We start from the raw sequence: 12862 nt of genomic DNA, 5'->3' as shown, positions 1-12862 counted from the left end.
GTCCAACTTCTCGTCCCCCTCACTGTGACTCTCTGACTCCTGACTGCTAGGTACTCCCTCACCAGAGCTTTTGCTCTCTGACTCTCAAGTTAGTAATCATTTGTGCCGTATTGAATCAAAGGCTTTTTGGCCGTCCAGAAATATGCAATCTGCCCAACCGTCTCTGTCCTATTTATATTAACTTTTATCATACAATTTCAGTAAGATTATTATGCATGATTTCCCTTCCCTGAAGCCATGTTGATGTTTGTTTCCATAACTAATTCTCTACAGGTGTGTAATAAGACAAATCTTAATGTTGTCTTGAGTCCGTTACAGACGATGTTTGAGAGTGTATGGTCTGAAGTGAAGTGTTCTCTATCTCCTTTCTGGTCAATTAGTACCACAATTGCCTTCTTCAAGCAGTTGGGCAGTTCCCCCTTTGTAATTGAATTAGTCAAGAGCAATGCTAGAGGTATGGTGAGGCTCTTTGTTGCTTCTTTTAACACCTTCGGTGATGTGTTGGCTGGGTCTGTGGCTTGAGTTGGTTGGTAATGGTATTTGTGTGGGTGCACACACACACACACACACACACACACACACACACACACACACACACACACACACACACACACACACACACACACACGTTATTTGCATCCTTGTTCTCTCTCTCTTGCGTGTCCTTCAAGGTCGATTCTTGCTTGGCAATCGATCCTCACCACCCGGACCACCCCGGACCACCCCGGTCCATCCCGGTCCACCCCCCGGACCACCCCGGTCCACTACGGTCCACCCCCGGTCCAGTTTCTCTCTCATATCAGCCATCACCACCACACCCTCGCTTAATACATGAAATATAAGGTGCAGGGGCCGTGGTGGTGGAGAGGGCGGTGGTGGAGAGGGCGGTGGTGGAGAGGCGGTGGTGGAGAGGGCGGTGGTGGAGAGGGCGGTGGTGGAGAGGGCGGTGGTGGAGAGGGCGGTGGTGGAGAGGGCGGTGGTGGAGAGGGCGGTGGTGGAGAGGGCGGTGGTGGAGAGGGCGGTGGTGTAGAGGCGTGGGGGAGAGGGCGGTGGTGGAGAGGGCGGTGGTGGAGAGGGCGGTGGTGGAGAGGGCGGTGGTGGAGAGGCGTGGTGGAGAGGGCGGTGGTGGAGAGGGAGGTGGTGGAGAGGGCGGTGGTGGAGAGGCGTGGTGGAGAGGGCGGTGATGGAGAGGGCGGTGGTGGAGAGGGCGGTGGTGGAGAGGCGTGGTGGTGGAGAGGGCGGTGGTGGAGAGGGCGGTGGTGGAGAGGGCGGTGGTGGAGAGGGCGGTGGTGGAGAGGCGGTGGTGGAGAGGGCGGTGGTGGAGAGGGCGGTGGTGGAGAGGCGGTGGTGGAGAGGGCGGTGGTGGAGAGGCGTGGGGGAGAGGCGTGGGGGAGAGGGCGTGGTGGAGAGGCGGTGGTGGAGAGGGCGGTGGTGGAGAGGCGGTGGTGGAGAGGGCGGTGGTGGAGAGGGCGGTGATGGAGAGGCGTGGGGGAGAGGGCGGTGGTGGAGAGGCGGTGGTGGAGAGGGCGGTGGTGGAGAGGGCGGTGGTGGAGAGGCGTGGGGGAGAGGGCGGTGGTGGAGAGGCGGTGGTGGAGAGGGCGGTGGTGGAGAGGGCGGTGGTGGAGAGGGCGGTGGTGGAGAGGGCGGTGGTGGAGAGGGCGGTGGTGGAGAGGGCGGTGGTGGAGAGGGCGGTGGTGGAGAGGGCGGTGGTGGAGAGGGCGGTGGTGGAGAGGGCGGTGGTGTAGAGGCGTGGGGGAGAGGGCGGTGGTGGAGAGGGCGGTGGTGGAGAGGGCGGTGGTGGAGAGGGCGGTGGTGGAGAGGCGTGGTGGAGAGGGCGGTGGTGGAGAGGGCGGTGGTGGAGAGGGCGGTGGTGGAGAGGCGTGGTGGAGAGGGCGGTGATGGAGAGGGCGGTGGTGGAGAGGGCGGTGGTGGAGAGGCGTGGTGGTGGAGAGGGCGGTGGTGGAGAGGGCGGTGGTGGAGAGGGCGGTGGTGGAGAGGGCGGTGGTGGAGAGGCGGTGGTGGAGAGGGCGGTGGTGGAGAGGGCGGTGGTGGAGAGGCGGTGGTGGAGAGGGCGGTGGTGGAGAGGCGTGGGGGAGAGGCGTGGGGGAGAGGGCGTGGTGGAGAGGCGGTGGTGGAGAGGGCGGTGGTGGAGAGGCGGTGGTGGAGAGGGCGGTGGTGGAGAGGGCGGTGGTGGGGAGGCGTGGGGGAGAGGCGTGGGGGAGAGGGCGTGGTGGAGAGGCGGTGGTGGAGAGGGCGGTGGTGGAGAGGGCGGTGCTGGAGAGGGCGGTGGTGGAGAGGGCGGTGGTGGAGAGGCGGTGGTGGAGAGGGCGGTGGTGGAGAGGCGTGGTGGAGAGGCGTGGGGGAGAGGGCGTGGTGGAGAGGCGGTGGTGGAGAGGGCGGTGGTGGAGAGGCGGTGGTGGAGAGGGCGGTGGTGGAGAGGGCGGTGGTGGAGAGGCGTGGGGGAGAGGGCGGTGGTGGAGAGGCGGTGGTGGAGAGGGCGGTGGTGGAGAGGGCGGTGGTGGAGAGGCGTGGTGGAGAGGCGTGGGGGAGAGGGCGTGGTGGAGAGGCGGTGGTGGAGAGGGCGGTGGTGGAGAGGCGGTGGTGGAGAGGGCGGTGGTGGAGAGGGCGGTGGTGGAGAGGCGTGGGGGAGAGGGCGGTGGTGGAGAGGGCGGTGGTGGAGAGGCGGTGGTGGAGAGGGCGGTGGTGGAGAGGCGTGGGGGAGAGGGCGGTGGTGGAGAGGCGTGGGGGAGAGGGCGGTGGTGGAGAGGGCGGTGGTGGAGAGGGCGGTGGTGGAGAGGCGGTGGTGGAGAGGGCGGTGGTGGAGAGGGCGGTGGTGGAGAGGCGTGGTGGTGGAGAGGGCGGTGGTGGAGAGGGCGGTGGTGGAGAGGCGGTGGTGGAGAGGGCGGTGGTGGAGAGGGCGGTGGTGGAGAGGCGGTGGTGGAGAGGGCGGTGGTGGAGAGGGCGGTGGTGGAGAGGGCGGTGGTGGAGAGGCGTGGTGGAGAGGGCGGTGGTGGAGAGGCGTGGTGGAGAGGGCGGTGGTGGAGAGGGCGGTGGTGGAGAGGGCGGTGGTGGAGAGGGCGGTGGTGGAGAGGGCGGTGGTGGAGAGGGCGGTGGTGGAGAGGGCGGTGGTGGAGAGGGCGGTGGTGGAGAGGCGTGGTGGAGAGGGCGGTGGTGGAGAGGGCGGTGGTGGAGAGGGCGGTGGTGGAGAGGGCGGTGGTGGAGAGGGCGGTGGTGGAGAGGGCGGTGGTGGAGAGGGCGGTGGTGGAGAGGGCGGTGGTGGAGAGGGCGGTGGTGGAGAGGGCGGTGGTGGAGAGGGCGGTGGTGGAGAGGCGTGGTGGAGAGGGCGGTGATGGAGAGGCGTGGGGGAGATTGAGATGATACCTGGTGCTGGAAACGATAATACTCAGTGTTGAAGTACAAGGAGAAAATTGATGAAGAGTGGCGATACTAGAGGGAGACACAGGTGTGTGTTACAGGTGTGTAGTGATCCTAGAGGGCGACACAGTAGCATACAGGTGTGTGTTACAGGTGTGGGTGATACTAGAAGGAGACACAGAGGCATACAGGTGTGTGATACAGGTGTGGGTGATACTAGAGGGAGACACAACAGCATACAGGTGTGTGTTACAGGTGTGTAGTGATATTAGGGGAAACACAGAAGCATACAGGTGTGTGTTACAGGTGTGGATGATACTAGGGGAGACACAGTAGCATACAGGTGTGTGTTACAGGTGTGTAGTGATATTAGGGGAGACACAGTAGCATACAGGTGTGTGTTATAGGTGTGGGTGATACTAGAGGGAGACACAGTAGCATACAGGTGTGTGTTATAGGTGTGGGCGATACTAGAGGGAGACACAGTAGCATACAGGTGTGTGATACAGGTGTGTGGGCGATACTAGAGGGGGCACAGGAGCACACAGGTGTGTGTTACAGGTGTGTAGTGATACTAGAGGGAGACACAGGAACATACAGGTGTGTGTTACAGGTGTGTAGTGATACTAGAGGGAGACACAGGAACATACAGGTGTGTGTTACAGGTGTGTAGTGATACTAGAGGGAGACACAGGAGCATACAGGTGTGTGTTACAGGTGTGTAGTGATACTAGAGGGAGACACAGGAGCATACAGGTGTGTGTTACAGGTGTGTAGTGATACTAGAGGGAGACACAGGAGCATACAGGTGTGTGTTACAGGTGTGTAGTGATACTAGAGGGAGACACAGGAACATACAGGTGTGTAGTGATACTAAAGGGAGACACAGTAGCATACAGGTGTGTAGTGATACTAGAGAGAGACACAGGAGCATACAGGTGTGTTACAGGTGTGTAGTGATACTAGAGGGAGACACAGGAGCATACAGGTGTGTAGAGATACTAGAGGAGACAGGAGTATGCAGGTGTGTGTGTTACAGGTGTGGAGACGACAGGTGTCTGAGTGTCGGAGCCGAAAAAGAAGGAAAAATACAGGAAGTAGTTAACCTGGATTTACCTGATGGCTACCATCTTCTCTAGTGGCCCCACGGTCACACAAGACAGTATTAGCCGACTATACACACACACACACACACACACACACACACACACACACACACACACACACACACACACACACACACACACACCAGTTGATTGACAGTTGAGAGGCGGGAGCAAAGAGCCAAAGCTCAACCCCCGCAAGCACAAATAGATGAGTACACACACACACACACACACACACACACACACACACACACACACACACACACAGCGTGTTCTCAAAACAAATTCCGTTTTCTGTTGTGGGTCTTGGTGTATGGTTCGGGGGGCAATTTAATACGTCATTTTATTGACGTTGTGAAGGGTTGAGATGACGGGTTGTGTGGGGGGAGGGGGCGGGGGTAACAGGCCCGCCCACATCATCACTAAACTCATGTATTAAATTGCCCGCGAATCTAACCTAACCAGAGGACCTAAAACAGAAAACGGGACATTATGTCCATTTTTGTCAGCCGCTGCCAGTTTTCTAATACAACCATTTTTGCCCATAGATAGAGTATGTCAAAATGCGGCGTGCTATTAGGAGAACAGGTTGAAATGGAAGCGGCTGGCGAAAATGACATATTGTCCCGTTTTCTGTTCTAGGTCCTCTGGGAGGCTAGGATAAGGGGGGGCACTTTAGTACCCCAGGGGCCAGATTCACGAAGCATTTCCGCAAGGACTTACGAACCTGTACATCTTTTCTCAATCTTTGGCGGCTTTGTTTACAATTATTAAACAGTTAATGAACTCCGAAGCACCAGGAGGCTGTTTATAACAATAACAACAGTTGATTGGCAAGTTTTCATGCTTGTAAACTGTTTAATAAATGTAACCAAAGCCGTCAAAGATCGAGGAAAGATGTACACGTTCGTAAGTGCTTGCGTAACTGCTTCGTGAATCTGGCCCCAGGTTCATAAGTACTTGCGTAACTGCTTCGTGAATCTGGCCCAAGGTTCATAAGTATTTGCGTAACTGCTTCGTGAATCTGGCCCAAGGTTCATAAGTATACTTGCGTAACTGCTTCGTGAATCTGGCCCAAGGTTCATAAGTATACTTGCGTAACTGCTTCGTGAATCTGGCCCAAGGTTCATAAGTACTTGCGTAACTGCTTCGTGAATCTGGCCCAAGGTTCATAAGTATACTTGCGTAACTGCTTCGTTAATCTGGCCCAAGGTTCATAAGTATTTGCGTAACTGCTTCGTGAATCTGGCCCAAGGTTCATAAGTATTTGCGTAACTGCTTCGTGAATCTGGCCCCAGTTTCTTAACACTCGTCTGGTTATTCACGACTGGTAAACAAAAAAAAACAAAAAATATACAAAATCTCAATATACTCACAGAAATCACAACAGCGTGATATATCAAATGAATAAATCCACAAGATTTATTCACAAAAAAAATCTCCACTACATTCTGCCTCTGTTTTCAAGTAACGAGCCCAGAGTAAGTAACGCAGCTAGACCACAACAAAATTATCCTTTACCTAATCTTCCTGTTTAAACCAACAGATATTTAGTTCAAAACCACAAAACCCCTAAAAAATATATATAAATATATATATATATATATATATATATATATATATATATATATATATATATATATATATATATATATATATATATGCAACAATGATCACAAAAACACTGATCCAAGTATGCAGAATAACCACATATGAAAAATAGAAAATGCTATTAGCATTTTCTATTTTTCATATGTGGTTATTCTGCATATATATATATGTCGTACCTAGTAGCCAGAACGCACTTCTCTGCCTACTATGCAAGGCCCGATTTGCCTACTAAGCCAAGTCTTCATGAATTAATTGTTTTTCGTCTACCTAACCTACCTAACCTAACCTAACCTAACTTTTTCGGCTACCTAACCTAACCTAACCTATAAAGATTGGTTAGGTTAGGTTAGGTAGGGTTGGTTAGGTTCGGTCATATATCTACGTTAATTTTAACTTCAATAAAAAAAAATTGACCTCATACATAATGAAATGGGTAGCTTTATCATTTCATAAGAAAGAAATTAGAGAAGATATGTTAATTCAGGAAAACTTGGCTTATTAGGCAAATCGGGCCTTGCATAGTAGGCTGAGAAGTGCGTTCTGGCTACTAGGTACGACATATATATATATATATATATATATATATATATATATATATATATATATATATATACACATACCCAAGTGGCTATTTTGCTCCTGCCAAAAATTATAGTCATTACCAAGTAACGAATTTTGTTAACGGTGTTTCGAACGCATAATAACAGCAGCAAATTGGGAGGAGAAATTGGGGAGCCGGTCGGCCGAGCGGACAGCACACTGGACTTGTGATCCTGTTGTCCTCGGTTCGATCCCAGGCGATGGGCAAAGTTTCTTTCACCCTATGCCCCTGTTACCTAGCAGTAAAATAGGTACCTGGGTGTTAGTCAGCTGTCACGGGCTGCTTCCTGGGGGTGGAGGCCTGGTCGAGGACCGGGCCGCGGGGACACTAAAGCCCCGAAATCATCTCAAGATAACCTTAAGGGGAGGCGTCGGCGAGGCTTCCAGCTACAATTAAGAATGGGTCAAGTTTAACTTAATCGCTTTAAAAAGTTTCCCAATTTGTGAGCTCAAAATAATAAAAAAAAATCCTATTATAGTCTTACCCTCAAGTCCGGATCCGGTTCAATTAGCCTGCCTTGGCAAGCAGAACGATAGATGAAATACATCTCCTACATCATACACCCCGGGCGAGTGCATTTTTATACACACATGCATTTATGACAGTGTCAGACCACGGAGGAAAATTGAAACAGGAATTTCCTTAAGTACTTTCGTATATTAATACATCTTCAGAAGGAGCAGACAATATAAACATGTCTCATAAGACATGCATTTATGTGTGTATGAATAACATAAGTAGGTTAGGTTAGGTTAGATTAGGTTAGATTAGGTTAGGTTAGGTTAGGTTAGGTTAGGTTAGATTAGGTTAGGTTAGGTTAGGTTAGGTTTCGTATATTAATACATAATACTTTCGTATATTAATACATAAGTAGGTATGGGAGACTAAACCATTTAGTCAATATGTAGTTTATCTTCTTAAAATGTGTATTTTTTGTATGAGTTTTGTCACTGGAGTCAAATTCTTGTGTGTGTCGGGTCGGTGGACATCGAACCCGTTCCCCCGGTTTCCCCTCTCCGTAAAAAATGCAGCGATTTAGCCTAACCTAAAGTAAAATATTCACGCTGGCGTCAACAGCGTCAAAAAAATGTGGGGCGTTGTTCAGAGGAGCGGCTGTCACCATGAGGAAGCTGAGTGCCTCTGTTTGAGTGCTTCTCGCTCACTCTGTGGCACTTTGGCGGGACCAAAGAGCCAAAGCTCAACCCCCCCGCAAGCACAATTTGGTGAGTACACGCTCTCGGAATGCAGAGTGCATCAACACAAGAGCCATCAATGCAAAAAGATTGGTTCAACTCTGCAGGCCATGCTATCCATTAATGGCAAGATTCCTACCTTCTCCTCCACTCATCAACGCGTAACGCGAGACTTACGGTTAGTGACTTCCAAAATTAAATTAGTTTTCTCATATCTGACGTGAAGTCAGCGGCTTGAATTTCATTAAGACTTATTTGCTCTCTGATATAGTCACTTCACACGCACACGCGCGAACACACACACACACACACGCACACTGGTGGAGGCTGACACGATACACAATTTCAAATGAAGATATGATAGAGCTCGAGAAGCTCAGGAATCTGTACACCAGTAGATTGAAGGTTGAGAGGTGGGACCAAAGAGCCGAAGCTCAACCCCTGCAAGCACAACTAGGTGAGTACACACACACACACACACACACACACACACACACACAGTGAGGTGTTAGGTGAGGTTAGGTGAGTACACACACACACGCCGCACGTGTTCGTTCACTCAAACTCATGCACTCAAACTCTCACCGTCGCTTATCTAATCACCAAGACCTGAAAATTACACACACTGGCGTTTAAAACGAGCATGATCAACAGTCACAATGATACCCAAAAAAATACAAGGCCCGAGTATTGGAGCTGCAGCCATAAATTATTGGGATCGCAGAGACCAAACTATCCGACATGATAATGCAATATTCAGGGGATGAATACTATAAGGTGGTGAGAAAGAAGAGGCCAAAATAAGATAAAAAAAGATACAGACGATGAGTCACACCAACATAACTGAAGATATGATGACCACAGAACAGAAGAGTAAGAAACGACAATGAAGAAAAAGAAGTTTCTTCTGATAAGTGGTTTGGCCATCATAAGAGAAAAAAGGTCAATGTTTTCACGTTCATTTCACAATGTAGTCTGTAGCCTAGAGTTCTAATGAGTGATTAGTAATTTTTTCACATCACATAAAACCTTCCAACCGGTAAACAAGAGAATAAGACCAAGATACAGACAGGACAACAGCTAAAGGGACACATGAGCCAAATTAATGATACGTGGCATCATAAATCACACAGACCGTGATTAGTTGAGGACACACACACACACACACACACATCGGGGCCTCGTAGCCTGGTGGATAGCGCGCAGGACTCGTAATTCTGTGGCGGGGGTTCGATTCCCGCACGAGGCAGAAACAAATGGGCAAAGTTTCTTTCACCCTAAGTGCCCCTGTTACCTAGCAGTAAATAGGTACCTGGGAGTTAGTCAGCTGTCACGGGCTGCTTCCTGGGGTGTGTGTGTGTGTGGTGTGGAAAAAAAAAAAATAGTAGTTAGTAAACAGTTGATTGACAGTTGAGAGGCGGGCCGAAAGAGCAAAGCTCAACCCCCGCAAAAACACAACTAGTAAACACACACACACACACACACACACACACACAATGTCAAATGAAAGCCCACCGCACGTGTGATTGTTTGGGGGAGCAATTTGTTTGGGCAAACCATTTAGGGGGAGAAAGTGATGAACCAGCAGCATATTATACCCGGTGTTCACCCGGTGTTCACACATAGTGAACACCACCAGACACATGTGTGTCACGAGGCAGCCAGTGAACACCTGCAGCTCAAAGGAACAGTTCAAACACTAAGAACATGTAGGATGAACATGGTAAGAACATGCAGGTAATAATATTTAAATAAGAACATGTAGGAACGAACACGTGGGATAGAACACACAGTTAAGAATATTGAGGAAAGAACATGAAGGAAGGAACATGCAGGTAAGTACACGCATGTAAGAACATGTCATTACCATAACATGTAGTAAGGCCACACCCACACCATACTATTGATCAAGCAGCCTGTGAGTTGCTGGACAGGTGGTCAACACAATCATCTGGGAGTGTTGGTGACCCTTATGCATGCAATGGTGGCGAAGGGGGAGGTGGTGGCAAGGGGAGCCATGGCGCCTAAAGTAGGGGTACATACATATCAGTGCTTACCTATCAATGCTTAGGGGGGGAAATGAAGTCTATAGCTCTTGATACCCCGCCAACCAGTCTCGTTGCACCTGGTGGTGTTGTGTCTGGCCTTGTAAGTTGTGGACGGAGGTGGCTTCCACTACTTCCCTTCAGAGGCGTGCCACGTATGGACCGTACAGGAGTACGGTGCTGGGTACGGGAGCTTCCCAACCTTTCCTCGACTCACTTGCGTTTCCAGCTTTCATTTAGCTTTCATTTAGAAGGTGAAGGTGATTCACCATCATCCTTGGCTATATATTCAGAAGTCTGAAACGTGTATACCAAGCACTACAAAAAATCTATCACTTACGGGCTATTCATGCCCGTGCCACCTCTTAGCTGGCGTAATCTTAATCAATCAATCAACTTGTAACCAAACTCTGCCTTTGAAAATGTTGACAAGGGAAAACGCATCTCTCATCTCAAATGTTGAAACGCATCTCTCATCTCAAATGTTGAAACGCATCTCTCATCTCAAATGTTGAAACGCATCTCTCATCTCAAATGTTGAAACGCATCTCTCAGTGTCAGACCTTAATAAAATTGTAAAATAAAAAAATTAATTGTTACTCAACTTCCTTCTCAAATGAAGAAAAATAGAGGAGATTAGTGCAAGAATCAATGACTTCACCCCTTTTGCTTAATTTAATATCATATGTCTACAGGATATATATATATATATCTTGCAATATCTACAGTGATAACTTATACAGGTACATCTTACAATGATGGAAACGAAGCAATATTGCGAGAATCTCATAAAAAAACAGCTTTATCACAGCACTTCCTTCAATAATCAAGGCTGAATTCAGCACAAAATGAGTGTATACAGTTTTCAAAATCTGTCAAAAAAAGGCCGACTCCCCTGATTAAACTATCCATCCCCCCTACCCCATCTTCCCCTGCCCCATCCCCCCCTTCCTCATCCCCCTTCCTCATCCCCCTTTCCCCATCAATACCTGGGGGGAAAAAATATACATTATAGGGAGAAAATCACCATTCGCCCGGGCGAAAGATTCATTTGAATTCGAAATATGAATTGCAAAACGCTCAATTGCTAAAGCAATATCCGGTGACGTTTATAAAATGCATATGTTATTGCGATGTTCCATGTGGATAGCTTTTTTTTTTTTTGAGCTGTTAACAAATTGAAGCTAATTGATATGTAACAATGCCTTTTTCATTAGGGGAAAACGTAATCGCTTTGGAGGGATGACTCAAACTAGAGGGATTTTACGCATACATGCATACTCACGCATGCGCGAGCGCACACACACCTACACACACCCCTATTCGTCCACACACACACACCACTGTAAGCGTAGGAAAAGGCTCGTAGAGCATCAGGAGGGAAACAGCTTTGCAACACACCACTAGCAAGGGGTTCAGAGATGGTAAATCGTGCCTCACAGGTCTGATAGAATTCTATGACCAGGCAACACAAATTAGGCAGGAAAGAGAAGGGTGGGCAGACTGCATTTTCTTGGACTGTCAGAAAGCCTTTGATACAGTACCTCACAAAAAGGCTGTTACGAAAGTTGGAGCAAAAGGCAGGAGTAAAAGGTAAGGTGCTCCAGTGGATAAGTGAGTATCTAAGCAACAGGAAACAGCGAGTAACGGTGAGGGGGGAGACATCAGAGTGGCGAGATGTCACCAGTGGAGTCCCACAGGGCTCAGTACTCGGACCCATACTGTTTCTAGTATATGTAAACGACCTTCCAGAGGGTATAGACTCATTCCTCTCAATGTTTGCTGATGATGCAAAAATTATGAGACGAATCAAGACGGATGAAGATAGACAGAGACTACAGGATGACCTGGATAAACTGGAGGAATGGTCTAGAAAATGGCTGCTGAAGTTCAACTCTGGAAAGTGTAAAGTAATGAAATTAGGCGAAGGGAGCAGAAGGCTGAACACAAGATACCATCTGGGAGGTGATACCCTGCAAGAGTCAAATAGAGAGAAAGATCTGGGGGTTGATATCACACCGAACATGTCCCCAGAGGCCCACATCAAAAGGATATCATCAGCGGCATATGCTAATTTGGCCAACATAATAACTGCCTTTAGAAACTTGTGTAAGGAATCGTTCAGGACCTTGTATACCACTTATGCCAGACCAATCCTGGAGTATGCAGCTCCAGCCTGGAGTCCATACCTAGTTAAACATAAGAAAAAGTTAGGGAAGATTCAGAGGTATGCCACCAGACTAGTCCCATAACTACGAGGAAAGGCTAAGGGAGCTGAACCTCACATCCCTGGAAAACAGAAGAGTAAGGGGAGACATGATAACCACCTACAAAATTTTCAGGGGAATAGACAAGGTAGATAAAGACAAACTCTTCAGCACGGGTGGGACACGAACAAGGGGACACAGGTGGAAACGTAGTACCCAGATGAGCCACAGAGACATTAGAAAGACCTTTTTCAGTGTCAGAGTAGTTAACAAATGGAATGCATTAGGCAGTGATGTGGTGGAGGCTGACTCCATACACAGTTCCAAATGTAGATATGATAGAGCCCAAAAGGCTCAGGAATCTGTACACCAATTGATTGACAGTTGAGAGGCGGGACCAAAGAGCCAGAGCTCAACCCCCGCAAACACAACTAGGTACCAATACTCAACAATAACTTCCAGTAATTGTTTACAATAGAACAAGGTGAAGTGTCTCAACCAATTAGATTCAAGCACCAGAAGCCCGATTTTTCTTGATTCGCAACACCGCCTATAACCAGGCACGAGTGAACCCAAGCAACCCATTTTTAACCTAGTCTACCCATCTTGAAGTTATCTTGAGATGATTTCGGGGCTTTAGTGTCCCCGCGGCCCGGTCCTCGACCAGGACTCCACCCCCAGGAAGCAGCCCGTGACAGCTGACTAACACCCAGGTACCTATTTT

Source organism: Procambarus clarkii, chromosome 59 (assembly GCF_040958095.1).
Source record: "Procambarus clarkii isolate CNS0578487 chromosome 59, FALCON_Pclarkii_2.0, whole genome shotgun sequence".
NCBI classification, from domain to species: Eukaryota; Metazoa; Arthropoda; class Malacostraca; order Decapoda; family Cambaridae; genus Procambarus; species Procambarus clarkii.
Note: the sequence above shows the minus strand (reverse complement) of the source record.